Source organism: Equus quagga, chromosome 2, assembly GCF_021613505.1.
Source record: "Equus quagga isolate Etosha38 chromosome 2, UCLA_HA_Equagga_1.0, whole genome shotgun sequence".
NCBI classification, from domain to species: Eukaryota; Metazoa; Chordata; class Mammalia; order Perissodactyla; family Equidae; genus Equus; species Equus quagga.
The window spans coordinates 177,421,635-177,449,370 of record NC_060268.1 but is presented as its reverse complement, the minus strand read 5'-3'; positions in this window follow the sequence as shown (position 1 = coordinate 177,449,370).

Genomic DNA, 27,736 nt, shown 5'->3' with positions numbered 1-27,736 from the left:
ATGGAGCTGAAGAATGTTCTCAGGTCGGAAGTTTGCTCAGGGCCAGTAAACGCCCAAATACAAAACTTATATAGTAGGTGCTAAATAAAAGCTTCATAGATGAGTGAATTGAATACATCCTTTTTTTTTTAAACCCACAAAGTTGGTTTTGATAAATACAGAGAAAGGTGGATGGATTCTCCGTAACTAGAATCTAAAAAGAGACCAATCCTGGACTCAGAGAGTTTCCTTCCTTCATTCCTTCCTGGTTTTTTGTTTTTCTTTCAGTCAATAAAAAATGTATTTAAGCACCTCCACAGCACTGCACTATGCTGGATGCGGAGATGAACCGGGAAGACGTGGTGCTGACCTCAGAATTGACAGTCTGGGAAGAAAAAGGAACTGAAAGGGGAGCATGGCGGGGCGGGGAGAAGACAGCCGAGGGAGCAGGCTGCCGGGACTGGGGACCCGGCTGCCCCCGCAAACCACACCGTGGAGCGTACTCATCTGCCCTCTGCACCCAGCAGCGCCCCCTTTTCCGTCCACTCTTGCTCACTGCCCCTGGCACTTTGCACTCGGAGGGTCCTGCGCTCGCAGGCAGGTGGGGCGGCGGGGTGGCAGGCGGGGCAGGAGCAGCCCAGGCTTGGTGCAGGCAGGGGCGCTGTGACTTTCAGCACTAGTTGCGGTGGGGGCACCCTGGATGCTCTCCCTTGAGGAGACAGGGGAAACGGAGGCCGGCCCCCAGCGCCCAGGCCTGCAGCCCCGCCTTGGACGGGAGGTGGGGCAGGAGGCCCGCACCGCCCCCCGCCCCACCCCGGACCCGCCTCTGCCGCTGCTCCGTTTAGGCCGCGCCTCCACGGGTCCCCAAACTTTGCCGTCAATCAGTGCCAACGTTTTCGAGATAAGAATGGTCGCACAGCCTCATTCGTGCACACTGTGCAGTTTAAGTGTTAATCAACACGTTTGGGGGCCCGTGTTAAGCGAGACACATACTGGACGGCTGGGAGGGAGCGATGGGGGAGTAGGGGGGAGCGGAGGGGGGAGCCGAGGGTGAGCAGGGGTAGGACTGGCGAGGGACGGGAGCTGTGGGAAGAGTGGCATGGGGGGCGGGGGCGACTGAGGGCAGACTGGTGGGGGGAACGCGAGGGGGGCAGAGGAGGGGACCGGTGGCGGAGCGGAGGTGGGGGCACAGGAGGGCGCGGGTGGGAGGATGGAACGGGGATACGGTCCTCGGCGGTAGTCTCCCTTGAGAAGTTGTCCCGCTCTTTCTGCCCTTTTTCTGCCACATTTGGCCTCAGGAGCCATTCCAGGTGGGCCTGGGCACAGGCAATGGTAACGAGGCGGGGGGAGGGGGAGGGAGTGCGAGGGGACGGGGAGAGAGAGAGCCGCAGGCGCCCTGGGCCGGGGAAATCTCCGGGTGTCCCTTAATAATCACATGTCACTGGAAGGCCTCATTTGCATGGCATAACAGTTATAACACGGAAAGGATTAAAATGTTAATTTTTTTAAAAAAGTAATGAAATTAGCACGGAAATATAAACAAGAATAAAAAAACCTGGATGGAGAGCGTTTGGGAACGTATCTAGGCTTATTCCATTGCGTCCCTGCCTGTGCCCTCTCTACCTGCCTCGGGCACTGTGGTCTCCTCCGTTTCTTCTCTATCCTTTCTGTTGAGCATCTCTGGCCTGGAGAGCAGGCGCTCAGAGTGTTTGTTGAATGAATGAATGATTCAGAATGAGTCAGAGTAATATAATGCCCTGCTGAGGAGCACACAAGGAGGAGACATGAATGCCAGGTAGAGGAGGCTTCCAGAGGTGGGGGCTTCAGAGGGGGCTTCGTGCTGACTCCTAAAGGGCAGATAGGAAGGAACAGCATGAGGAAGGGCAGGAAAGCACAGGGCAGTGTTTGGGAAGTAATGAAAATCTTCCCAGAGTAGAACACAGAGAAGGAGGACATGTTGGGAGCTGAGATTTTCTTTTGCATAGATGAAAAGTGCTTCCCCTCCCATATTTTTAAGCACAAGAATGACAATTTTCACTTCCAATTTTATGATGAAAGTGAAGGCCTTGGGTATCCCCAGAAGTGGGATGGAAATGCTGGTGGACGACCTGCCAGGTGCCAAGAGTAACTGGGGCGGTGTCTCTGCCTCACTGAGTCACAGCTGAGTCCTCTCCTCCTCCCCCAGGCTGCCTCACCCCCTCTTTTGGACAGATAAAAAGGCTGAAGGGCAGAGGGGGCAGTGACTTGCCCAGCAGTGAGGGGCGGCACCTGGACAGAGCTTTCCTCCCTGCCCACCGCTCCCTCTGGATCTCACTAGGAATCTGTTCAGCCCCCTCTTGGAGGCAGCTGGGGCAGCCCTAGGATGTGTGGCTCAGGTCCCACAGAGCAACCAGAGCAGGGACAAGGGAATTTCCCAGAGGTCAGCTGCTGGCCCTGAAACCCTGTCCAGACTGAAGGTGAGGGGACCCCGAGGACACTGAGGATGCGTTTCATCGAGGCTTGCTGAGCATCCGTGGCTGCCCTCCAAAGATGTGCAGTGCAGTGCTCCCCAAGATGTCTGAGGAGTTCTGGGCGATGCATCAACATCCCTAAGATGTCCCAGGGCCACAACCCACCTACAGATGCAGGACTGTGGTCAGGGATCACCGCTAACAATGTAGGGGGCGGGGCCTGGATTCCTGGTTGAGCCATCTGCAGTGGGGAACAACTGGAAGCAGTGAGGGCCGTCTTTTTCCAGCATTTTCTAAACCAAGCCGGCAAGCTGGTGAGCAACATTGTGTGTAGGTAATAACTCAGCTGGAAACAAGTGTCATGATTCACGTGTCACGGCTAATGTCTAGCTAATATCCCCCAGCAGGGATGAGCAATTACAAATTCCGGAATTATCTTCCCTGTCTGTACCTCAAACAAACAAGCAATCATCTGTTTCCCTGGCTGACCTTCCCTGGGGTGACATGGCTGGAAGGTTGAGAAGAGTGGGCCTCTGAGGGGAGACCTGGTGGTGCCACTTCCTGGCTCTGTGTCCTGGGCAAGTTCCAGGGAGGTCCCCATATAATAATTATTATAGTTTCTATAATAATACACTTGTCTCAGAGGGTTACTGTGAAGATTAAATGTGATTGTTAATTAACAGTTCCTTGCACATGGTAAGCATACAATAAATGTTAGCTATTTTTATCTGAAAATTAAAGCAAAAATATTAAGATGTGGGCATTAATAGATAGAAGTATGCTTAGATTTCACAAATATGTTTAATTTTCCCATCTTCAGTTCCAACCAGAGCGCCAAATTGAATCAGCACTCACACGTGCCAACTCCTCTGGCCAAGGAAGAAAGCTAAAACAAAATTGCTTTTGGACTGGGCTAATATATTGTCTTCTTTAGTAATTGCTCTTGCTGGCTAAGGTCATTAGCTGGGCTTTTGCTATTAGTGTGGTTTCAGGTGAGACCCAGATGGAAATGGGCCGTGGTATTCAGCATCTCACGTTTACAAAATCAAATCTTCTTACTTTCTCAGAGACAAGGCTTCCTGTACCTTGAAATGCTAATGAGATGCCAGGAGATTTACAGGTCTTTCCACGGGGTTATATTTAGAAACAGAATGATCTGTGTTTAGTTGAAAGATGGGAGTGTGTCTGTTGCTCTCTTGAGCTCCATAACTCAAAGGCCATCATCATGAGGGTCATGATTGGGACCTTGGGGTACCCTGGGTGGTCTGGGTAATTTCCATGATTGTCTTGGTCCTTGATCTCCACAAATGTTGAATATGACTATATAGCCATATATATATAAAATAGGTTAGACATGAGTGCTTCTTTTTCTCTGATTTTAAATAATTCAAATAAGAATGGAAACTCACCCACAGTAACCTAAGTAAAGGGTCTACCGCAAGTGCAACTGGGATGGCTCAGGAGTCCAGGTTTCCAGGTAGAGTGGTTCTCATGGGAGTAGGGACAGTGGTGGGACGGCCGTGTGACCTTCCCAAGGACATCTCTCCATCTCTTTTTGCATCAGCCCAGATCTCGCTCTCCCCTCCCCCCGGTTCCTGTTCTCCACTCCATCATGAGACACATGGCCCCTCACCATCTCCCCGGCCCTCTACGCAAACTCGTGATTAATCCCCGAAGCCAAGTGTCCCAGTCTCTTAGTTTTCTCAGCTGACTTCTTGAGAAAGGAACTGGATTGGCACAGCTCCTCTTATCAAGTGGACGACACAGGTCCTAAGTTACCGACCAGCCTGTGGACTGGTTCCCTGAGATCAACTGCCTGCCCGGGGCCAGTCATCAGGGGCCGGGGTAGATGGGAGGGTGCCCCACCCTCCACAAGCCTGGGATTGGGCAATGTCCTTTAGGTGGGCGAGCAGTGTGAAACCCACCCAGAAAATAACCCAAGACCAGTCCTGTGCTTGTATCCTTTCTATGCCGCTTCCTGCCTCCTTCCCACAGCTGAGAGGGTGTTGACACTTAGGAGAGCCTCTGTCGCCCTCTCTCTACTTGGACCAGCTCCATCAGAGCCTTGTCTACACAGGCTTTTCTGTTCTTTCTTTCTTTCCTCGTTGTGCCCTCATCTGACTGAGTGAGGCGCTCGGGCAGTGGGCTGAGAATTGGCGTGTGCATCTGAAGACCAGAGTGCCCTGGCCTCTCTGAGCCTCAGCTTTCCCAGTATTACTGGATGTATTGAAATCTTCTGTCTTCCCAGGATGTTGGTGAGGATTAGGTGAGATTCAGGCTTTGAAATTAGCCAAGAGCCTTTCAAGTCTGAGATGATTATTAGCAACTCAGGTGACAGTGAACACAGGCCTCTCCCTTTGCCCAGAGCCCTGCGCTGAGGGTCTCACTGTGTCCTTGGGGCCTGTGGCTGTGACTAGACCAGCACATCTGACCTGCCCATCTGAAGACGGCTACTGTTTCTTCTGCACAAAAGTCCATTTGCTGGCGCTCAGTAGCAAATGATTTCCCCCACATCCTCGCAATCCCTCTCCTGTGAGAAAGCCGGGCCTGCACCTGTCCTCTCACTGCCTTCTCCTCATGTGAGAGAGTCACGATGGCTCCCTGGTGGCAGCCAGTCAGGAGATCCCTTCCAGAAGCTTTGGCATCACAGAGCAGCCCCCTCGCTCCCCCGTAGGTTATTCACAGCTCCAGTTTTCCTGTGGCTCCCTGCCCACTCCCTTTAGTTACCTCCTGACAGCTCAGGCCTGACGGGACAGCTAGTAACTCATTGACTCAGAGGCAGGCCTGGGGGGTGGAGACAGGGTGGCAAGGAGTCCATGGACCCACCAGTCCAGGACCATGGTTGGTGCTGGCCACGAGCTGACTCCCACTGAGAACCAAAGAGGTGATGCTCATCTCAGAGCTCCTCTTCCCGCCTCAGGTGGAAGAGACGGGAGACATGCCAGGACACACGGTCTGAAGCAGCCTTTGGGTGCGGGGACAACAGAGTCGTCGTTTCTTCCTGCTGACAAGCTCGAACACCATCTTCAGCCGTTTGTGCAGATGCAGATCTCGGTGGGCCTCTCCTCAGTACCAACTCCATGCCAGCACTTGTGGGGCCCCTGGGGGCTGGGCGAGTCCTGCTGCCTCTTCTGAACTAGCAGTGACAGGTGCCCGGAGCCCATGTCCTGCACTGTCTCTGTGCCCAACCTCATGGCAAGCAGATGGGGGATCGAGGGAAATGCCAAATGTGGCGGCTGTGTCTAGAAATCCTCGGAGGGTCAGAAAGGCAAAGGGTGCTGTCAGCAGGATTGTGCATTCCTCCCTTCCTCCCTTTCCTTCCATCCACGAATATTTCCTAAGAATCTATTATGTGCCGGTGACTATATTTGTTGATGAAGATGCTGCGGTCTTTCTAATCCTCTTGAGGATTTCAAACTATTTATTTCAAACATGTAAATATACAATTACAATATAGCAGTGGCTCTCAAACATTAATGAGCATCAGACCCACCTGGAGGAATAGTTAAAACACTGATTGCGGGGCCTCGCCCCCAGAATCTCTGATTCAGGAAGTCTGGGGGAGGAGGGGGTTGAGAACTGGCGTTTGAACATGTTCCCAGGTGCTGCCGGTGCTGCTGGTGCGGGGACGCAGCGTATAGTAAGCACAATGCAGGAGAGGCTCTGACCACGCTTGCTGGGAAATGAGGGGAGGGAGTCAGGGCAGGCTGGTGACCCCAGCTGAGTCCCACAGGGTGGGAGACGGTGAAGAGGGAAGGGCAGCCTGTGTGAAGGCCCTGAGGTGAGCGAGAGTCTGGAGGAGGACGAGAAAGCCAGTCAGTGCGGCTGGAGCCTCGGCCGGGGTGAGTGGACAGCAAGGTAAGAGGCGACGCTGGATGGCTCAACAGAGGCTAGGTCATGAAGGAACCTCTCTGCCACCGCTGAGGGGTTTCAAGCGGGAGGTGGGGGGTCGAGTCAGGTTTGTGTTTTAGAACACTTGCTTTGGCTGGAGGGTAGAGAATACTGGAGGCAAGAACAGTGGTTAGGAAGCCATTGTAGTAATGCAGGCAAGAGATGATGGTGGCCAGAAGCAGGGTGGTGGCACTGGGATGGAGGGAAGATGGAGTTGACATGGACCTGGGAGATGGAGTAGACAGGACTTGGATGGGGTTGGGGTGAGGGGAGAGAGGAGTCTGGAGTGATGCCTGGGACACTGGGGGGGACTGTTGTGGAATGGGGACTATCTTGATGTTTGGGGAGGAAAGCAGCGAACAAAATATCACTCATATGAGCTCACCTGCCCAGGTTCCGAGGGAGGGGTTATACCTAAGACGTGCTGGGCAAGACCCCACAGCTGAAGAGGGCAATTAATTATAAGGATATCAGGGCGTCCTAGAGCACTGAAGCCAGGAATGGGGCCAGTTCTTAGGAAATATCGAGAACATGACACAGAAGTGGCTGCCTTCTACCTCCTTCAGCTTCCTTCTCTCTCTCTGTGCAGATCAAATTCCTCTCCTGTCTTCCTACCTGCTGGCTCTAGCTCCTCATTCTCACCCCAAGATATTACCTTATAGTCTTGCTGAGCTGTAGGTTCAAAGTCCTGCAGGAGAGAATTTGATTGGTCTACCTGGGGTAGGGTGGCCAGATTTAGCACAGAAAAATAAAGGATGCCTAAATATTGTGTGGCGACATAGCTGTACTAAAAAATGATCCATTGTTTATCTGAAATTCAAACGTGGCTGGGCATCCTGTATCTTTCTGGCAATCCTAACCCGGGCCACATGTTCTTCCCTGGGCTGCTCAGTTATGGCCAAGAGGGGCAGAGTGTGGTGGCTGCTGGGGCCACTGCCCCTGTGGGTGGGAGGCAAAGTTCAGAGAGAAGAGGGTCCAAGCACATGCCCCAGAGTGGGGTGTTCCAGGCTGTGGTCCTGCCCCCTAGGCTGTGGGTGGTCAGGATGCCTAACACCCGAGTGTCGAAGTCTCAGGAGGAGAGGGCAGCTCAGAGTCAGGGAGGCTGGGAGGGTTGAGCTCTTAGAGACCATGGCTGTGGGTCCCCAGACCCAAGCTGAGGGCAGAACTCGAAGTCCCCAAGGAAGAAGGGCACAGTCGAGATCGGGAGTGAGTTGTGGGGTGGCAACTAGATGAGTCACAGGTGCAGGCCAGGTCCAGGCTCAGGTCCAAGGACCCGGACAGATCCGCTCGCTGGGCTGGGCACAGGTTGGGGGCGGGTACGAGGACAGAGCCGTGCTGTCCTGACTGCCTCCCCACTGGCTGCCTGGGGTAGGACGAGTCCCACTCCTCTGTGTACCCCGTGCAGTGCCCGGCTCGGAGGGGGCTCGTTTGAGTCCTCTGCCTAAATAAGTTGGACCCAAGCCCAGTTTCCTAAACTGAGCTAGGGATGTCAGAGCTGGATCCCATGGTAAATTCCAGAACGAGGGGCTGAAGCTTCATCCATCCTCAGGCCAGCATGGGTCCTGGAGTCCAGGGCAGGGCTGAGCAGGGAGTGGGGGGTCTCTAAGTCACCGCTGCCATAGAGGAGGGCTACAGTGGCTGGGGAGCCAGGGAAAGCCCTCCTGAGGGGTCCTTAGAGACTTCTCACATTTACAGGTGGGGAAACTGAGGCTCAGAGGGGTGAGCCACTTGTGAAAGTTCATGACCAGGACTCTGATTCACACTTTTGGAACCTCTGACCAGCGCCCATCCCAAAATGTTGGGCTACAAAGTGGTATTTGCACAAACGCAGGGAAAGATTTCATTGCAGAAGCGTCTAGTGAGTTGTTTGAAGCAGTGGAATGTTAATAATTCCAACACAGTAACAGCGGGTGAGCCTCAGGCACCTGTGGGCCATCTTTCCCCAGGCAGACGAGCAGTTTCGATGTGCCAGGTACCCATTTCCTCCTGCAGGTGTGGAATTTGAGAGCACGTATAATGAGTCGTCTCTTAAAGAACTTTGCCTGGAAGGAAATACAGAAACACAAAACCAAAACCAAAATATGAATAGGACTGAGCATCTATAAAAAGAATGAAGAGAGGAGGCGCACACACGTGCACGTGCGAAATGGAAAGAGAAACTGCCCCTCACAGGGAAGGTGTGGTGGCCAGGCCCCCAGGGCAGGGGGTCCCCAGCCAGTCCCAAAGGCCATGGACATGACTCTCCACAGTTACTCACCGAGAGGAACTTCAGTCTTGACATTTGCAAAGACCACAATGCGGACATCCGCCAAAACCATTAGCTGTTTCAGTTTGCTGGGATTATGGGTGCTTTTCATTTTCTTTTTCCATTTTTCAAATTTTCTTTAATGTGCTTATATTTTATAAGGAAAGAATTTGTTTTTTCCTATTTTTTAAGAAGAAAAATCCAAGATGAGTACAGCTTTCAACCATTTAGCGAGTGATTTTTTGGGGGTAGCAAAGGGAGAGTGCATTGGAAGGGGCGCAAGGTTATGGCTTACAAAGACGCCACTCCACAGCGAAGTCCTGTTTGTGGAAACATATGGCTGATATGGTCAACTTCACATTTAGCCTCACGCTGATTGTTAACGGGTTGATCAATAGGACCAAAGACATAATTTTGGATTAGGGGTTTCAACAATGGAATGGAAATTTCAAGACTACTCAGTGTTAGTCATTCTTTTCCTACAGAAAAGGTACAGTTTAACTCAGGTAAAGTAAGTTACTGCTGAAACAATTCTGAGCCTGGCCCGTAGTGAGACGGGACTCGGTGCTGTCTCTGAGTGGATTTGATTACCTCTAATCAGTCTGCTGGGTCTCTAAAGACCTCCCAGTAAAAATCAGTAAAATCCACTGATTGGTGAAATACGGAGTTGCAAAGAGTTCCCGGACCCAGTTCCAACGTGTGAGTGTGGAGTCCTCCCCACACCAACAAGCAGTCCTCGGACGCCAGCAGGGTGTCTGAGAATTCAACTCAGCCCTGACACTGCCTACCCGGAGACGGAATCCGATTCCACAGGGAAAGTGCTCAGTCCCACAAGACCGCCCCCCACTTCAGACCCCAGCCGCAGGTCCAGGTTGTTGCCTGTGCTCTGCCCGACTGGCTGTAAATAAGGTTCCCAGGACCCCTTCCTTGGGTTTGATTAATTTGCTGAATGGCTCACAGAACTCAAGAAAACCCGTTTACTCACTAGATTACTGATTTATTTCAAAAGATATTAAAGGATATGAATCAATAGCCAGATGAAGACACACACAGGGCAAGGTCTCAAACAAAGGAGCTCCTGTCCTCATGGATCTTGGGGCCCAGCACAGTGGCATGTGGAAGTGTTCTGGTTCCCCAAAGTGGAAGCTCTCCAGAAAAGGGCCCACGAGCTGTTCTTTTGGGTTTTGTGGAGGCTTCATTACGTAATCATGACTGACTAAGTCAATGGCCATTGGCAATCGAGTAAACCTCGAGCCCCTCATCCCTCCCCAGAGGTTGGGGGTGGGGCTGAGAGTTCCAATCCTCTGATCACATGGTGATTCTCCTGACAACCAGCCCCCACATTGGGTGGGTCCAAAAGTCACCTTCGTCAACAGAAACAAGAAATTCCAAGGGTTTTGGGAGCTGTGACCCAGGAACTGTGGTGGAGACCACATATATATGAGAAATATATGGTCTGTATTTTTATAAATCATAATATTGCAGTGAAGTTAAAAGAATGGTGGGAATGTACTTTCTGGATTCAATTTCTTAGCACAGAAATTAGGTCAACTCAGCAGTGGATGCTTAGCCCTGGGCTCTGTTGGTTTGGGGAGAGGTGGCCTTGTCGTGGGCCTGAAGCACGGACCTTCCCAAAGACTCACTTCCTATAGGTCAGAGTGAACTGGCTGCTGAGCTGTGCAAACCCAGACTGAGGCGGGGCAGGTGGGGGGGTGGGTGAAGGGGGAAAGAACACTGGCCTGGGAGTCCGCCAGGTGACGGGGGACTGTCAGCACGTGTGACCTAGTTCCCCCTGCTGTTGTTGCACTACAGGGTAGCTGTGAGTTTGCAAATAACAGGTGGGCTGGGCCCTGTCCTGGACTGTGACCTCAACCAATGCTCACGATTATTGTCATTGTTAGATTATTATTGGCATTTGGATCTTCAAAGGCAGGCTCGAGAACCTGGCCAACAACCACAGGTGGGAGGGGTAGGAAATCCATGTGTCCTGCTGACCATGAACAAGAGGCTGGAACCAAGTTTGCAGGCGGCCCAAAGCCTGAGGAGGCGAGTGGCCTCTAGAGGGACCTCACTGAGCCGGACAATGGACTGACTTCACATAGTGGAGGGAAGTGGGGTCAGTCCAAGCCTGAGGTCCAGATGCCCACCGGCCCTGGATGGAATAGGAAGCACTTTGCAGTTCTGGGAGATGGTGAAGTCACCGTGTGGTGTGGTTGCTCCCCTAAACCTGCAGGGCGCATCCCGGGCAGGCAGCTCGTAGGAGCTAACCTGTTTGGAGGGCTCACCGAGTGAGGCACTGTTCTAGCAGCATTGCGTGGACCATCTCATGTAATGCCAGGATGGCTTTGTGAAGTGGGTGCAATTCTTTACACATGAGAAAAGTAATGTGAGAAATCATGTCACTTGTCCAGATTTACACAGCTGTGTCGTGAGCCAAGATTCCCACCCAGGCATGTTGGAAGCCAGAGTCCCAGGTCATCCATGACCCTCAGCCACACGTGGACCAGTGCTCCATAAGGAATGTCTGGTCTTGGCCGTATCAGTAGCACTGAGGGCCTGTTCTGCCCATGTCCTATGCAGGTCACTCTCTCAGCATCCATTGAGATGATTTTTTTCTTTAACCTGTTAATATAAATTACTGTATTAGTTTCCTATGGCTGCTCTCACTAATTACCACAAACTTAGTGGCTTCCACGCATATTTATTCTCTTGGAATTCCAAAGGCCAGAAGTCTTAAAATTAAAGCATCAGTAGAGCTGCATTCCTTCTGGAGGTCCTAGGGGAGAGCCCATTTTCTGGTCTTTTCCATCTTGTCCAGGCTGCTGTATGCCTTGGCTCACGGCCCCTTCCTCCATCTTTCAAGCCAGCAGTCTAGCATCTTCAAATCTCAATCTCTCCCCACTCTCTGCCCCTTCCCTCTCTCTCTCCTCCTTCTCCTGCCCCTCTCTTTCTCTGTCTTGTCTCTATTCCTGTCCTCACATCTCCTTCTCTGACCGTCCTGTCTTCTAAGGATCCTTGTGATTACATTGGGCACACCTGGACTATCCAGGCTAGCAGGCCAATCTTAAGTTAACCACACCTGCAGTTTCTTTTGCCGCATGAGGTACCATATTCACAGCTTCCAGGGGCTAGGAGACGGGCATCTTTGGGAGCGGCATTGTTCAGCCCGTAGCAGCTCCATCGGCACATTTTCTTGTGTTCCTGAGATAACACTACCTAGTCATGCCGCTGTTATCAGTAGTTTGTAAAAATAATAGCTGGGTACTGTTTGCTGATATTTTCATCAGGATCTTGACATCTAATGTCATAAGTGAGATTTCTTTCTTTGTTCAACAAATATTTCAGCCATGTTTCAGGCACTGTTCCAGGAGCTTGGGATTCATTGGGGAACAAGACAGACAAAGTCCTTGGCTTGTGGAGTTTACACCCCTGAGGGGAGAGTATGATAAAGAAACAAAAAGTATTTACGATACTGCTTGTAGTCGGCTCGGGCTGCTATAGCAGAATACCGTAGGCTGGGCGGCGTCAACAACAGACATTTGTTTTCTCACGGTTCTGGAGGCTGGAAGTTCCAAGTTCAGGGCAGATCTGGTCCCTGGTGGGAGTTCTCTTCCTGCCTTGCAGATGCCCACCTTCTTGCTGTGTCCTAACACAGCAGAGAGAGAGAGGGCGTGTTCTCTAGGGTCTCTTCTTATAAGGGCACTAATCCCCTCCTGAAGGCCCCACCCTCATGACCTCATCTAAACCTAATTACCTTCCAAAGGTGATTACCTTCTATCTCCAAATACCATCACCTGGGGGTTAGGGCTTTTAATTGGGGCAGCGGGGAGGGAGACAGAATTCGGTCCATGGCACTAGGCAATGCAATTCATGCTGCAGAAAGGCATCAGGGTAAGGGAGTGGAGGGTGACTGCCATCTCAGACGAAACGGTCAGGCAAGCCGGTAGAGGGAACAGCTGGTGCAAAGGCCCTGAGGCAGCATGCTCTTGGTATGCTTGAGGAGAAGCAAGGGGGCGAGGTAGAGGATAGGGCAGAGAGGTGGCCAGGGACCAGAATGTGTAGGTGGTGGCGTATCTGACATACTTTAAATAGATCCCTCTGGGCTGCAAGAAGGATAAACTCTAAGGGGCCAGAACTGCAGCGGGGGTTAGCCAGGAGGCCACCCCACGAGATTGGCCAGTGCTTTTCCTTTTTTAAACATTTCTGTCTGGTTTTGATATTAACGTGATGCTAGCTTCATAAAATGAGCTGGGGGAGCTTTTCCTCTATTTACTTAGTTCAGAGGGGGAACCGTTTATCTAAGTGAGAGATAATCCACTTACTCTGTGCAGGTTTGGTAAATCTCGCTGGCCAACATGCTGGATCAGGGGCCTTTTGTATGAGACGATTTTTGACTCTGATTCAATTTATTTAATAGGTCTGCTCTGATTTTCTATTTTTTCTAAATTCACTATTTTAAATACCTATTTGTAGAAAAGTACTCATTTTCACTTAAGGTTTCCAACATTATGGTGTAAAGAATACTGTTTTACATCCAAGTATTCTTCTGATTTTTAGATCTTAATTGTAACTACAGTTATATTTCCCTTTTCATGCCTAACACTGTGCCTTCTCTCTCTGTCTCCTCCTGTCTCTTCTTCACTCGATCTTGCCAAACGTTTCTCTGTCTAAATTAGCCTCTTGAGAGCCAGGTGCTAGTGGGGTGGATTCTCTCTATTCTTTCATCCTGTTTCCCGATAGCTTTATAATTCCCTTCCTGCTACTTTCTTTGCAATGATGCTGCTGTTCGTTCTCTGAGTTAAGCCGGTTTACCAATTTTTAATCTTTCTTTTTGCTAATATATACACTTACAGCTCTGACTTTCCCTCTAAGTAATGATTTAGCAAAATACATAGATTTTGATATTTTGCATTGCACTATGATTTTAAATTTCTAAAAATGTAGGGTTGGGCTTCTTATTTGGGGGAAAACTTTTGGTTTCCTTGATCAGTTGCGAGCTGTGTTAAACTGCAAGGCGGCCTTAGCCACCCCTCTGATGTTTCGAAGTGCCTTATGGATTTTGAAGCTGTGTTCAAGCATATGAGAGCTCCAGCTTAAACTTTTCAAGATGAAATAGCCCTGTGGCCTCCTTTCATGATTTACACTGTGAATTCAACTTTGTCTGGTATTAATTTGACTACATCTGCTTTCTTTTTGTCTTCACTTAGCTGGGATATCTTTTTTCATACCTTTACTTTCAACCTTTTCTTGTTTAAATGTGTAGCCAGTAAATAGGCTGTTGCTCTACTTATTGGAGAAGATAGCCGCTACATGCTGGAAACTGGAAGTTTAAAATGCAAGTTCCTGTGGGCTAAGGTAAGGTGAGCCCCCTCTCCCCCAGGGTAACCCAGATGGCAGCTGGGGCCCTGGGAGATCTGGTTGTGTGGGACTCGCTCCCAGGGCTGTGCTTGCCTCTCCTCTGTGCTTCTCCACCGTCACGTGGATGTATTGACTCTCCTGGGAAGACCGTATCCTTTTCTAATCCTGGTGAAATTCACATAACATAAAATTAACCATTTTAACACGAACAATTCCATGGCATTTAGTACATTCACGGTGTTCGGCGACCACCACCTCTATCTAGCTCCAGGATGTTTTTATCACCCCAAAAGGAAACTCTCTACCCTTTAACCAGCCACTCACCATTTCACCTCCCCAGTCTCCTGGCAAACACCAATCTGTGCTATTTCTATGGATTTACCTTTTCTGGGTGTTTCACGTAAATGGACTCATGCAACATGAGGCCTTCGTGTCTGGCTTCTTGCACTCAGCATTGTGTTTGTGAGGTTCGTCCATGTTGTGGCATGTAAAGACCCACATCTCTGCTGATTGCCCCAAACACCCACTCATGCGTGGGCACTCCATGCCTCTGGGAACCTCCCTCAGCATTTGGTGTGTGTGTTTGGGGTGATCTAACCGCTGACCAGGTGGCCTTGTGTCTTTTTGCTGGCTTCACCCCATGTGCCCCTCTTTCTCCTCCATTTCCCTGGAGAACAAACACTTGTCACCTCATCAGCCACAGAACATTCCCACTCATATCGAGGCATCTTCCTGAGTTTCAGCTTCTGCTCCAGGGTGTTTCTCAAAGAGTTGTGTCTGAATAACTCAGTTCTTCCCCTGGATGCTGTTTTCTTCCCCTCCTTAGAGAACAGAGTGAGAGCAAGAGAGAAAGAAACAGCCAGGAGTTTTTTTGTAAGAGCAGCCTTGATGAGTTGGGAGGGATCCAGCACGAGCCCATGTCCTGGTCCTCCCAGGACAGTCTCAGCTTAGGGCGGTGGTCCTCTTTGCATTCTCCAAAGTGTCTTGTTTGGGAGGATAAATTATATGGTCATCCCTAACTAGGGGATTCGTGTATTCCCTGATTTGATTACAACCAATCCAAGGAAAGAAAACTCTTCTGCACAGGGGACAAAGACAGCCCTGGATGCGAGATAAAGGAGAGAGTGAGCAAGCATTGGCGGTATCTGCTCATGTCCATCCAAGGAACGAGAGGTGGTGCTGTCTACTGGCCCAGTCCTATAGCCAGGCCATTCATGGTGAGGAAATAATGCCAGGGATGGTCCTCAATGGACATGAATATTATCAGTCAAAAGGCAAAACAATCAATGTCTTCTGATGATGATTTGGCTTCTCCTGTAGTTTGACCACACAAAGAGAAAATGCCAAACGCCTGGACACAGCTATTTCCGGATGATATGTTAAATTCCTTGTTGAAAATAATCCTAAGTCTCCCTAAGCCAGCTGTTCATTTATTTTTAGTTTTTTGTATTGTAGGAAAATATATATAATATAAAAGTTAACATTTTAACCACTTTTAAGTGTACAATTCAGTGGCATTAAGTAGATTCACAATGCTGTGCGACGATCCCCACCATTCACCTCCAGAACTTTCCATCGTCCCGCAGAAACTCTGTCCTCATTAAACGGCAACTCCCCCTCTGCTCCACTCACCCAGGTAATCTCTGTTCTACTTCTGTCTCTATGAATTTGCCCATTCTAGGTACCTCATATAAGTGGAATCATACGATACTTGTCCTTTTGTGTATCTGTTCATTTAAAAAAATTTATTTCATTTTTCACCATCAAAGCATTTAATAGGAGCTAACCTCACATGACATTATAAAAGATAATGCCTTACATTTGTGCGATGCTTTGCACCTGAGTCTCATAACAATTTTTTTAAGGCAAGCACTGCAGACCTTATTACCTTAATGAGACTGAGTCCAGAGAAGCCAATTGTGTTGTCTAAAGTCACAGAGCAAGTAGCCAAATCAGGATGAGAAGCCCATGTCTGCAGACTCTCTCACCTCTTCTAAAGAGTCTGGCAACTTCTCAGAAGTTGGGGATAATTTCTTTCCTCTGAAGTCTAAAAGTAAAGTTCAAGTCACTACCTTTTATGCAAGCAGAGAAAGGATCATGTTAAATTTGTGAGTGCGTAGTGTGGGGAGAGTCATTCTGTGGGGGTCAGAACCCGCTGGTGGGGGCCAGATGTGGGCAGGGGTGCCTCACGCGCTCTGTCCTCAAGTGGCAGGTCTCCCCCTGCTGCCTCGGCGCTACTCTCCTCAGCCTGCCGCCCTGCCCGGGGCTTTTTCCCAGTGGGAGGGTTTAGGATGCCCAAGAGGGGCTCTTCCAGAAAAGTTGGGTGTTTCTCCGGGAGCCAGAAAAATCAACCGGTGCTCCAACCGGCTGGAAGACAATTTTGTTTTTCCAAGCTCTGAAATAATCAAGATCTCACTGCACGCATGTTTGCAAACAGGAAGGAACAATAAGCGCATTCAACATGGAGAGGTTTATTTGCAGTTCTATTGTGCAGGACAGTCATTTGTTAGGACTTGATGACAGCTGTCACTGTGAGAAAACCGCGCCCTGCTCAGAAAGGAAGGTGGGCTGACTTGTGAACCACGAAGGTCCCTCTTTCCCTGCTGGGTGCTGCTGATTCTCGTGAGGGCGGAGGAGGTCGGGTTAAACAAAGGAAAGTTGACAACAGCAGAGTAAACAAGACCATCGAGAACGCATCTGCTAATTGATCCTCCGAGTCCGAGAGGATTTTTGCTTTAATATGGCAGCTCTATGTACGTGCCACAGTATATAGCCACATGCTCAACGTTAAGATGAAGATTCGCTTTGATACAGGAATACTAATTTTCTGTTGACTTAAGCAAAGAGAGGAGGGAGAGGTGTGGTCCACCCAGGAGTTGGTCAGTGAGGTTTCCCAGTGTGTCCGCACGCAAAGCGAAGGCGTCCAGCCGGCCATCAACTGCCCCTGGCGGGGGCGACCTCCCCGACAAAGCCATGTAGCCTGGGGCCCCTCACCACGGGCCCTGCTGCCTCCCAGTTACTGCGGCAGAACAAAATGGCAAGGCTGCTGGGAATTTGAGGGCTGCGAGCTCTGACGAAAACCAACTACATACAATTTCTCAAACTTCCACCACCTGAATCTTTCCTCCTGTTGACAATCAGGAGTGGAGTGGAGTAATAAAAATAATATGAATAACGTCAAATTCTCATTGAGCATGTCCTAGAGGCCAGGTGCTATTTTCAGCGTTTCACCTGCAGTCACCGTGTTTTAGTTCCCACAGTTCCAAACGGGGCAGTTTCTAGGATCATCTTTCACATTTTACAGGTAAGGACATAGGACACCGAGAAGAGACCCACTTGCTTGCCCCGAGTCTCGCACATACATGAGGAGCTCAGAGTCCAGCCCCCTCGCGCCTGGAACCCACGCTCCTGATCACTGGGCTCTTCTGTCTCTCGAGGGTCGTGTGGCCCAGGCCAAGTCCATTGGTAAGGCTACTTACCTCTGGGCCAGAAGTGGGGAAAACCAGATTCCATTAAAGTTACTAATGTTTACAAAACTGCAAGACATGTTGGAACTGTGTGATAGAAAAATTTATTGAGCACTTTTGTACATCCTGGTTGCTCACTATTTGTAGATACTGAATCTCTAGGTTGTGTCACAGTGTGTTCCCGTAAACCACATTGTTGAAAAGATCCGCGCAAGGTGCATAACGTTTCTTCATCACACAATATCGTTCTGATGGTAGCTAACATCAGTATAGTGCTTTCATTTCCAATGTATTTTCACAAACATCTTATCTGAGCATTCAGCAAGCACTTACTGAGTAAGTATGCTATTGATGTGGGCTTCCATCAGATGGGGCTAGTTATCAAGAAGGGCCTTTAGCCTGATGATAATAATAATATCTGCTACATTTTGAGCACTTACTCTGTGCCGTTGTGCTAAAGGCTTTTATAAACATTATCTCACTTAACGCTTACAAAATACCGCCACCATGAGACACTAGTCTTATTACCCCCTCCTCCTTTTTTAAATAAAAGAGAAGAATGAGGCTGAGAGAGATTAAGAAATCTGCCCCAGGTCGTACAATGCTCATAAGTGGATTTTCTGCTGATGCTCTGCAGACAGGTGACTGCGGTTGTCAAAGAAGAGACTTAATTATGCAGATTTGAAAAAGCAAAATGATGCTCAAAAATGAAGATGCCTCAGGGGCTGGCCCCGTGGCCGAGTGGTTAAGTTTGCGCGCTCCGCTGCAGGCGGCCCAGTGTTTCGTTAGTTCGAATCCTGGGCGCGGACATGGCACTGCTCATCAGACCACGCTGAGGCAGCGTCTCACATGCCACAACTAGAAGGACCCACAACGAAGAATATACAACTATGTACCGGGGGGCTTTGGGGAGAAAAAGGAAAAAATAAAATCTTAAAAAAAAAAAAAATGAAGATGCCTCAAGAACAATCTAATAGATTGTGATAGCCGGACTTTACAAAGATATTACACAAAAGAACACTGAATGGTAACTTCATATGAATATATACAGGATCCAGACATCCTAAATAAAATACTAGGCAATTGAGTCTTGCACTATGTTAAAAGCATAGCACACCATTCCAGGAATGCAAGGATAGTTCAGGATTAGGAAATCTATTAATATAATCTATCATAAGACAATGAAAAAATATGATTAACTGAATATATTCTGAAAAGATACTTAATCATATCTCATATCCAATATTGATTACATTTTAAAACATTGTTAACAGTCTCAGTAAAGTGGGAATAGAAGGAGACTCTTTTCAAATGGTAAAGAGTATCTATTTGAAACTGTCAACCAATATCACACACTTACTATGAAATGCTTCACATTAAAGTCAGATAGAAGACAAGGATGACCACTACCACCCCTATTATTTAATGCTGTTCTGGAAACTGCAAGTCAATGTAAAAATAGATGCACAGAAGAAGATAAGAACAGTAGATGGAACTTTTAGTAAGGAGAAGACCAAGTGGTAATTATTTGCAGGTATTATAGCTGTCTACCTGGAAAATCCAAGAGGATCAACTGACAGACTGTTAGAACTAAAAAGAGAATTCAGTAAGCTTGCTGTTCTTAAAAGAAATACACGACACATAATCTAATGGAAATAGGCAAAGAACACGAATGGGTAGTTCAATATAAACTAGTCTTAAATATACGTAAGGATGCTGAACCTCACTCATCATATGAAAAATCAAATGAAAACTGCACTGAGATACTACTTTTCATCTATCAGACGCACAGATCGAAAAGTTCAATACCACCCTGAGAAGAAGGGCGTACTTCCCGTTGGACCATATATAGGCATAACCTCTATGGAGAGCAATCTAGCCCAATCTACCAAATCGCAAATATCCATACACTTTGATCCATCAATCAATCCCATATCTAGAAATTTATCCTAGATAATTAAAATAAAGTGTGCCTGAAATGATATGTTTACAAAGTTATTTGCTGCTGCGTTTTTTTGTAATAGCAAAAGATTAGAAACATTTTAAATGGCAGTCAACGAGGGAACATGTCTGTTGAGCGACCTGTTGGGTCTATTTGCAGCTTGTCCTGAAATTGCGGCCAGCATGGTGACTCATCAAACGACAGCGCTTGTGTTTTTCCTTGTGTTTTTCTTTCCTTTTCTTCTCACTATCCGGGCCCTGGGCCTGCACCTCCCAGATGAAGTATGAGCACTTTAATCCTTGCCTCAGGCTGTATTTTCCAGAGGACTCATGTCAAGACATTATTTAAAATAACGTTGAAGACTATATTGTTTATATATTTATTTATTTTCTGTATGTTACGATGTTTTGACACCTGAAGAACCTTTTTGGCTGGGGACAGACTTCCCCTCCTAGGACTCACCACTTCTTCCAGACAGCGAAGGGCTCACTGGAACTGTACCTTCGATTTGCCAACCAAGCAGTGCACAGCCTCCCCGACTCCGTCGGGCCTGCAGACCCCAGGAGGCAATATTCTTCTGCCCTACTCATGCCAGGGCCAGGTGCCAGACAACTAGAGACTGCCCCCATAGCCCAAAGACTGCCAAAATTGTTCAAATTTGCCAGTCCCAAGCTGTTCCCCCTGCCCCACCTTCCCTTTCCTGAGGAAGCTCCAACAAAGCCCACGGCCTCGGCTCTCCCTTCGTTCCCGCCCTTCTGTCTCCTGACCACCCTGGTGCTTCCCCGTGTGGCCCTGCACAGGCCATGCCTCCTGTGTCTAGGACCTGTCAGCATGATAAACTTTGTCTCCCTGAGCCCCTCCTGTGTCTCCCCCTCTGCGACTGTAGCTGACTGACCATCACATAAAAGGACTCTGAACGAAGACTATTTTATGACACAGAACAGCATTCACCTTGGGTGCGTAAAAAAGCAGATTTATAAAACAATCTTAAAATGTTTCCATTCATGCAAAAAACAAACACAAACAGAAAAGAAAGTCTGGAAGAAAAATACCAACATGTTAATGGTAGTTAACATTGGAGGTAAGATTGTGGGGGATATTTTTCTTTTTTGTGCTTTTATTTCTGAATTTTCTACATTTGTTAAAAAAAAAACATTTGTACCAGTTATCTATTGCTGCTTAACAAACTACCCCAAAACTTAGTGGGTTCAAACAACTGTTTTGTTTGTTGATGGTTCTGTGGGTCAGCAATATAGGCTGGGCTCCGCTGGTAGCTCTGCTCGTCTTGCCTGGAGTCCTTCATGTGGGTCCAGTGGTCTGGCGGCTTTCCTGAGGCTGTTTGGTCCAAAACAGCCTGACACGTGTGGCCGCTGGTGTGGTCTGTGTCTCTCCAAGTGCTCCTTCACCTCCACAGCGCCAGTGGGGGTTTATTACATGGCGGCAGCAGCGTTTCAAGAGAACAGAAGAAGCTGCAAGGCCTGTTAAGACCAAGGCTCTAAGCTCACAGAATGTCATCTCCACCCCAGCCTGTTGGTCAAAGCAAGTCACAGGGCCCGCCCAGATTCAAGGGTGGAGAAAGAGCCCCGTCCTCGGGCGAAGAGAAGCGGTCAGTCACGGTGTGGAGAGGCTTGTGTGCAGCGGTGGGAAGAATGATCAGATTCTCCTTGTAAATATTGCAAACAATCTACGGTACCATTTGAAGGAACTTCTAAGTTTCTCCTAGTCCATGTACCTATATTGAGACAATAATAACGGCTAACACCTCATACTGATTATTTTGTGCCAGATTCAAGATTCTGTTTAGACTTGGAAGAAAAATTTTGAAAGTATGAAGTAAGTCCCGCAGTGGTTATTTTTCATCAAAGCAGACTGGCTCTTCCTCTCCATCGGTGTGAATTAGTGAGATTTCCAGCATATGCATCAGGGAAAGAAAACTCCTTTAATTTAGTTCTTGGCTGCCGGACAGACTGTCAGATTTGCGCTAGTGATTAGAAAAATGAATTTCTCACAATTCTGCAATTAAAACTCTACCCACTTTCTGTTCCTGATTATATGATAGGATAGGAACCATCTCCCAGTAGCTTAATATTATTAGATTAGCAAGAAGATGTCTAACATGACTCAGTGTTGTTCTTGAGAAATAATTAGCTACCTAAGTGGAATAGACCTTCACGGAATACAAGTGTATCTCTTTTATAACATTTAAATTTGGAGGCTTAATTATCAAGTGAAAAATAGTCACTTTAGCACTTTAGTCCATTTGGCTATACATTGACATTATTAAAATGCTTTCCTGGTCTTTATGCAAATTGCTTTTTTAAAAAACCAATTTATCTCCTAGCAACCAAAAGTGAAATAAGCACTGAAAAATGACATCTCAGGAAGACTTTGGGCTCTTAATCCAAGTAAATTCCTAGGGTTTATTTGTTGATTGTCTGAATGAACAAATGGTGGACTTGTGCCTACAGGTGTACATGCAGCTGAGTCCCTCTCTAAACTCAACTTTTAAGCAGCTAATTAAATAGTAAAGTTCACACAAATAAACCGTAAAGTCTAGTGCGTTTGGTCACCAATTGCAGTCTGTAGGTGTGCATTCAGCCGATGAGAGAACCAAGCGTGAGTTACTTCTGTGCACTTGAAAGACTTGACCATGCCCTGGAGTCTGGAAGTTTCTTTCTCTTTCTAGAGATGCTCCCTGGCCATGGGGAGCTGGCAGACACCTCACCTCCCAGAGCCTTAGGTCCTCCTCTGCGAATGTTCACAGTCTGTGTTCTAGAGTCTAGGTTGAGAGTTAGATAATGGGAGTGAAAGTGCTTTACAGCTGGACATCACAGAGGCGAAAGCCATGGTCCTTCTTATGGGTGACGCAGCAGTTAGCATGTAGGCTCCAGGCCCAGTAATGACCCGCAGGGTACCGCTCCATCCCTGCCCACCCACCTGTGGGCATGGACTGTCAGGTCTGAGGGACTACGTGTCCCTTTGCTTCTTGACTTGGTCGCCTTGCCATTGGAGGGCACTTAGACTCGCCTTGTCCGGCTGGTTGCCCCAGGAGGAGTGTCACTCCCCGCCTGAGCCCGAGCACTGGGGAGACGCCTGCTCACCCTGTGGGGCATGTGTCACCGTGGCCTAGTGCATGGGGCTCGGGCTCCCACTCTTGCTGCTGCCTCTGTGGGCACAGGCTCCTCCTGGTGGGAGGGATGGCCAGTCCCTCCCTGCACAAGGCTGTGCTCAGCCGGTGGCGCCCCCAGGGCTGCTCCCTTCAGACTCACTTCCTCGGAAGGGGATGTAAGAGCCCGGACAAGGTTGGGAGTCCAGCATCCCACAACCCCGAGCAAGCAACCGCTTCCCGCCAAGCCGTGTCGGCAGTGACTTGCCCACCTGTTCTTTCTCAGGATTCTTGATCTGAGAGTGACAGAAGCCCGATTCGATCCCATAAGTTGAGGGAAAAAGGTAATTTTTAGGTTCAAGCAACCCTGCCCCCAGAAGGACTTAGACCGAAATGGCTTTCAGGATGACCACAGCCTGGCCATTCCTGGTTGGCCTGGGTTCCCTGAAACCTCAGCCTGAGAAAAGGACGTGGGCACAGGTCATTTATTCATAAGGTGTATCCAGAAATCCTAGATGAAGACATAAGAGAAAAGAGGAAGAGGGAAGTGAGAATAGCTAAGAAGATGTGCCTGAGTGATGAGTTACTGCTGGGCACCTGGGGGTCTCCAGCAGGGACCCTCTGAGAAGCCACGAGACCAACCTCAGAATCTTCCAGTACAGGCTGGGGAGGCTGGGGGCGTTTATCCACTAACTCCCGTCCCCTGCTGGTTGAGGGCTGTCCTGGGAACCTGAGCGTCCCTGTACTTTTGGGTTGCGCCTGCTGGAGAAAGCCCAGGCAGAGAAGAAGAAAGCTGCAGGGACTGGAGGCGGAAGGCTGGCCCTGGGCTGCCACTGCTGGAGAGCCCAGTGGCTCAAGGCCTACGGAGTGGTAACAGCACCTTCCGCTCCGGGCCCAGGTGCCCTGGGGACTTTGTAGCTCCTGTGTCTTCCTGTCTGTCCCGAACGTTTTGCTCTTTCTAATGGCAAAGAGGCTTGGTCACGGAACCGATCTCAAACCGCTGTGAGCTGACGTCCACAGGGATCATGGAGACTCTTCTCTTCCTGCTCCAGCCCGCAGGGTTCCCAGGAAGGACTCTGATTGGTCTGGCTGTATCATGTGACCATCCCTGCACCAATCATGGTAGTCTGGATGATGGAGGATTATGATTGGCCCAGATGGGTCATTCGCCCACCCCTGACCAGAGGGGCGGGGTCTATTCCCAAAAATGGGAATGTGAGGCCGGGAGGAGCTTCGGCGCTTCCCCATCAGACGTTGGCCAGGACCAGCCAGCCCACCTGGTAGGCTTCAGGCATTTAGATCCTGGGAGAGGAGGGTTTGGGGTCTTGATCCGTTCCCTCTCAGAAAGCTTCTGGACTCCAAATTTAAATTTGCCCTTTCTCTCTTGCTAACAATCTTCAAGCCCTGTATATCAATGATTTCTCTCCTCCTCCCTCTGCACGTTTACTTATAGTTCACCAGACTCTGCCAGTTAGGAAGGCACTTAAAACTCATAAGCTCCATCCAGCTGGGCGTGTTTTATGGTATTCTGGGAAAACGTTCTTCTTCCATTTATCAGGCAGGAATATAATTTGGAGAAAAGGTTTTGACAAAGGATACTACCACAAAAGAGCAAGTGGAGAATTTTAAAATATTTTTCACACCTTAGGGCAATTGACATTTTAGTTGAATTCATGCTTTTGCTTTCCCTTATTAGAAATAAGACTTTCACTTGCCTGACCTTAATGAATGTTAAGGGAATCCTTTCATAGCTCAAAGACAAGTGTGATATGCAGGAAGGTAGTGGTGAAAACCAGGGGGACGTTGACTGATGTGAAACTGATACTCCAAAATATCATTCTGCCTGTCTAATAGAAAACATGTCCTTCCAGAATTGGATGTTCGTTCATTGTTCCATTCAACTAATATCTATTATGTACCCAGCAGGTGCCTAATAAATAGTGTTGACTGAATTCAACAACATTCCTGCTTTCAAGGAGCTTCCTTTGAGTTGAGGAGACAGAAGATAAGCTGGCATGAATAAAAAACCAAGATTCCTTCCGAGAGTGAATGTGCTAGAAAGGAAATAAAACAGGAAATATTCAGGGAAACCTCACTGAAGAAAATCTTGACTTTGAATCAAGAGCTGAGTAACCAGGAGTCATTGGTGAAATGAGAAGCAGCTAAGGCAGAGGCATGCTCAGGTGCCAAGGCCCTGCGGCAGGACCCAGTTTGGGGTGTTCAGGTACTGGAAAGGAGGCAGGCGTGGCTGGGTGCAGTGTGTGGGGAAAGGAAGGTGGGGGGTGTCAGAAGGGGATTCCATCAGCAGGGCCATGGGCCATGGGCCATGGGCCATGGTAAAGAGAGAGGGTTTTGATCCCACTGCGACAGGAAGCCACCGGAGGTCAGTGAGCAGAGGAATGGTGCGTGCTGTTTCGGTTTTTGCAAGGTCCCCCTTCTCTGTGAGGCTAACCTGCAGGGGTGCAGGTGAGACATGAGCGTGTGCCAGCTGTGAGTGGTAGCAGAGGAGAATCTAGAGGGAGAACTGGCAGACCTGTTGATGGAGAGGCTAGACAGGATGGGGAATGGAGGTGATGAGGATGAGGCACCTACCTTTCCTTGGCTCTGTCCTTCAAGGAAAGCTGAGCCCACTGGGTGCCGAGTAAGCCCACGGCCAAACTTGGCTGCGTATACAAACTGTCTTCTCTAAGTCACTGACAATACCTGGGTCCTGTCTGTGTTATCTGGGGGAAAAAAGAAAATCCAAGACAGAGAAAGACAGCAAATTTAGTTCTGTTAGCTGCAGACAATTTAATTCCCGTTGAAATGTCGTTTCGGAGCCCGCAAACAAGCTCTCCTCCATCGCTATCCTTGTGTGACCCAGGGATTTATTTTCATTATCCATAGTAGTCAAGTTGAGCTAAACCAGAATTCGGTTTTGATGTGAATTTCAATTAAGCAGCTTCAAAGCCTGCAGGTTTGGATGCGTGTATTATCAGCACCTCTCAGAACAGCATCTCCTCCTCACCTGAAGCTGGAAAATCCTGTTACACCCACGACCCACAATAAATCCATGGGTTCTCTGGGACATTGCTCCTTTCCCCACAGGACTGTGTGGCAGGAGAGCACATCCTTCTTCTGGCACTCAATACTGTCTGGTGGACTCGTTATTTAAAAAATTGGGAAAAATGCATTTGGAGATTAATGACTATTGCTCTGATAAATATAGCCATTTCCAAGGCCCTCTCGCTTAGAATATGTCATTTGTTCATCTCAGCGGCTCCGTGAGGGTCACAGAGGCTCGTTCTTTTAATCCCTCTTTCTCCTCTCTTTGCTCCAATTCCCCCAAGTTGAAAAAGCTCGTACTCCTTCCAGTTATTTGTGTAGTCTGCAAAGTCTTCTGCCAAAGAGCTGAGTGGGAAAGGAAGTGGATTGTGCAGGGCACAGAGTCAAAGGAAATAACATGAGAAAATCCTTCTGTTATAATTTCAAGTAAAAAGAGCAGGATGCAAAATTGTCTATACAATATGGTAGGACTATATTCAACATGAACATGTGCTTAGAAAAAAGAGACTTGGAGGGAATATTCCATAGTGTTCACGACAGTTGTTTTGGGATGACAAGATTCTGGGTGATGTTTTTAGTATTTTTCTATGATTAAAGTAATGAATATGTGTAGTAGGTATTTATTGTTTTGTCCATTCAGAAGAGCATCTGAGACTTTGGAAAACTTCTTCCCCTGCTCTAACGCTGGGCTCCTGCTGTGGGCTGCATCCCACCCTTCTGGTTGGAGCGATGGACGCATATATGACCCAAATTGAACCAGCAATGCCACCCCATTCCCTGGCCCCAGTTCAGGGATGGGCAAAGGACTCGAGTCAGGTCACACCAAATCCGTCCGCTGGTCCTGCTAGGTAAAAGAGGAAGGCGGGGAAGAGAGTTACAATGACACAATATGAGAAAGACTCAACATGCCATTGCTAGCTTTGAAGATTGAAGGGGGCTGTGAAACAAGGAATGCAGGAAGCTTCCAGAAACCTGGAAAGGCAAGAAAATGGCTTTGCCCTCGAGCCCCCAGAAGGAAGCAGCCCTTCCAACATCTTGACTTTAGCTCAGGGAGACCTATTCCAGACTTCTGCCTCCAGAACTGTCAGATAGTCAATTTGTGTTGTTTTAAGCCACTAAGTTTGCAGTAATTTGTTGCAGCAGCCATAGGAAGCTCATACAGAAGGGAAGGCCCCAACTCTAGATGTGGGGACTTTGGACTTGGTGCAGACACCAAGGCACAGCTGTCAGCTGGCTGCAGACCCCACCTAGGGGAAATTTGGAGGACCCCCTTGTTGCCCATTGCAACCGTGCTATTCAGTGGGAGCTGTCAGTCCTGGGGCTGCAGGCTCCTGGCTGCAGTTCTAGGGGTACACGCTGGGCCCGGGGATTACTGAGTTGAAGCTGGGGAAGAGGGTCAGTCCCTCTGGGGTGGCACAAGTAGGTCATCTTCCAACCACATCCTGCAGGAATAGGGCATCTGGGGGAGAGGGGCCTGCTGTAAGGGAGCCATCAGGAGATGGGAGGTCAGCTGGAGGGCCCAGGATTAGGTGCTGAGCGCTCCATGGACAGCTCGAGGCCCAGGGGTCTGCGGGGAGGGCCAGTGCTGGGTGCTCCCCTCACCCTCGTGGACAGCTGAGTTAAACCAGCCAAAGTGAGGAGAATAGGAAGGGGTGTTGGAACTGTGGGAGTGTCATTGGATGAGCTGGGTTGAATGTCTCTGTCATTGGGTTGGGGAAGGCCGGCTGCCCAGACAAGAGTACAGGGGAAGCCCTCAGACCACGTCAGTGGTGATGATTAAAAATATCATCCATCCAACAAGCCATTAAATAAAATACATCCCACTCTCCTCACTTAAGAGCTAGATCTTCATAAGAACAACTTAAAAATATGTTTAAATATGTTAAATATTAACGCAGTAAAATAAATGTTATATGTTAAAAATATTTGACTATAGTTTTTATATGACAGAAAGTTGGCAAAATATCAGAGATGACCAAATTTAATTACCATTGTGTATATCAACACGTTTTACTGATGGGTCAGTGATTGCTGTGTGAATAATAAAGAGATGTGTAATTCATAAATTACATACTTATTTCATAAAATTTATATTTCTTGTTTTTTTATCAGAATCACTAATCATCTTATTGTAATAAAGATTTTCCTATAATTTACATATTATATGGAGTCAATGCCAGATTAAACATTTCTTGAGTTATCATAGTTCTCAGTTTTTTATTAATTTCAAATTGGAGAAACTTTGTGAAGTAG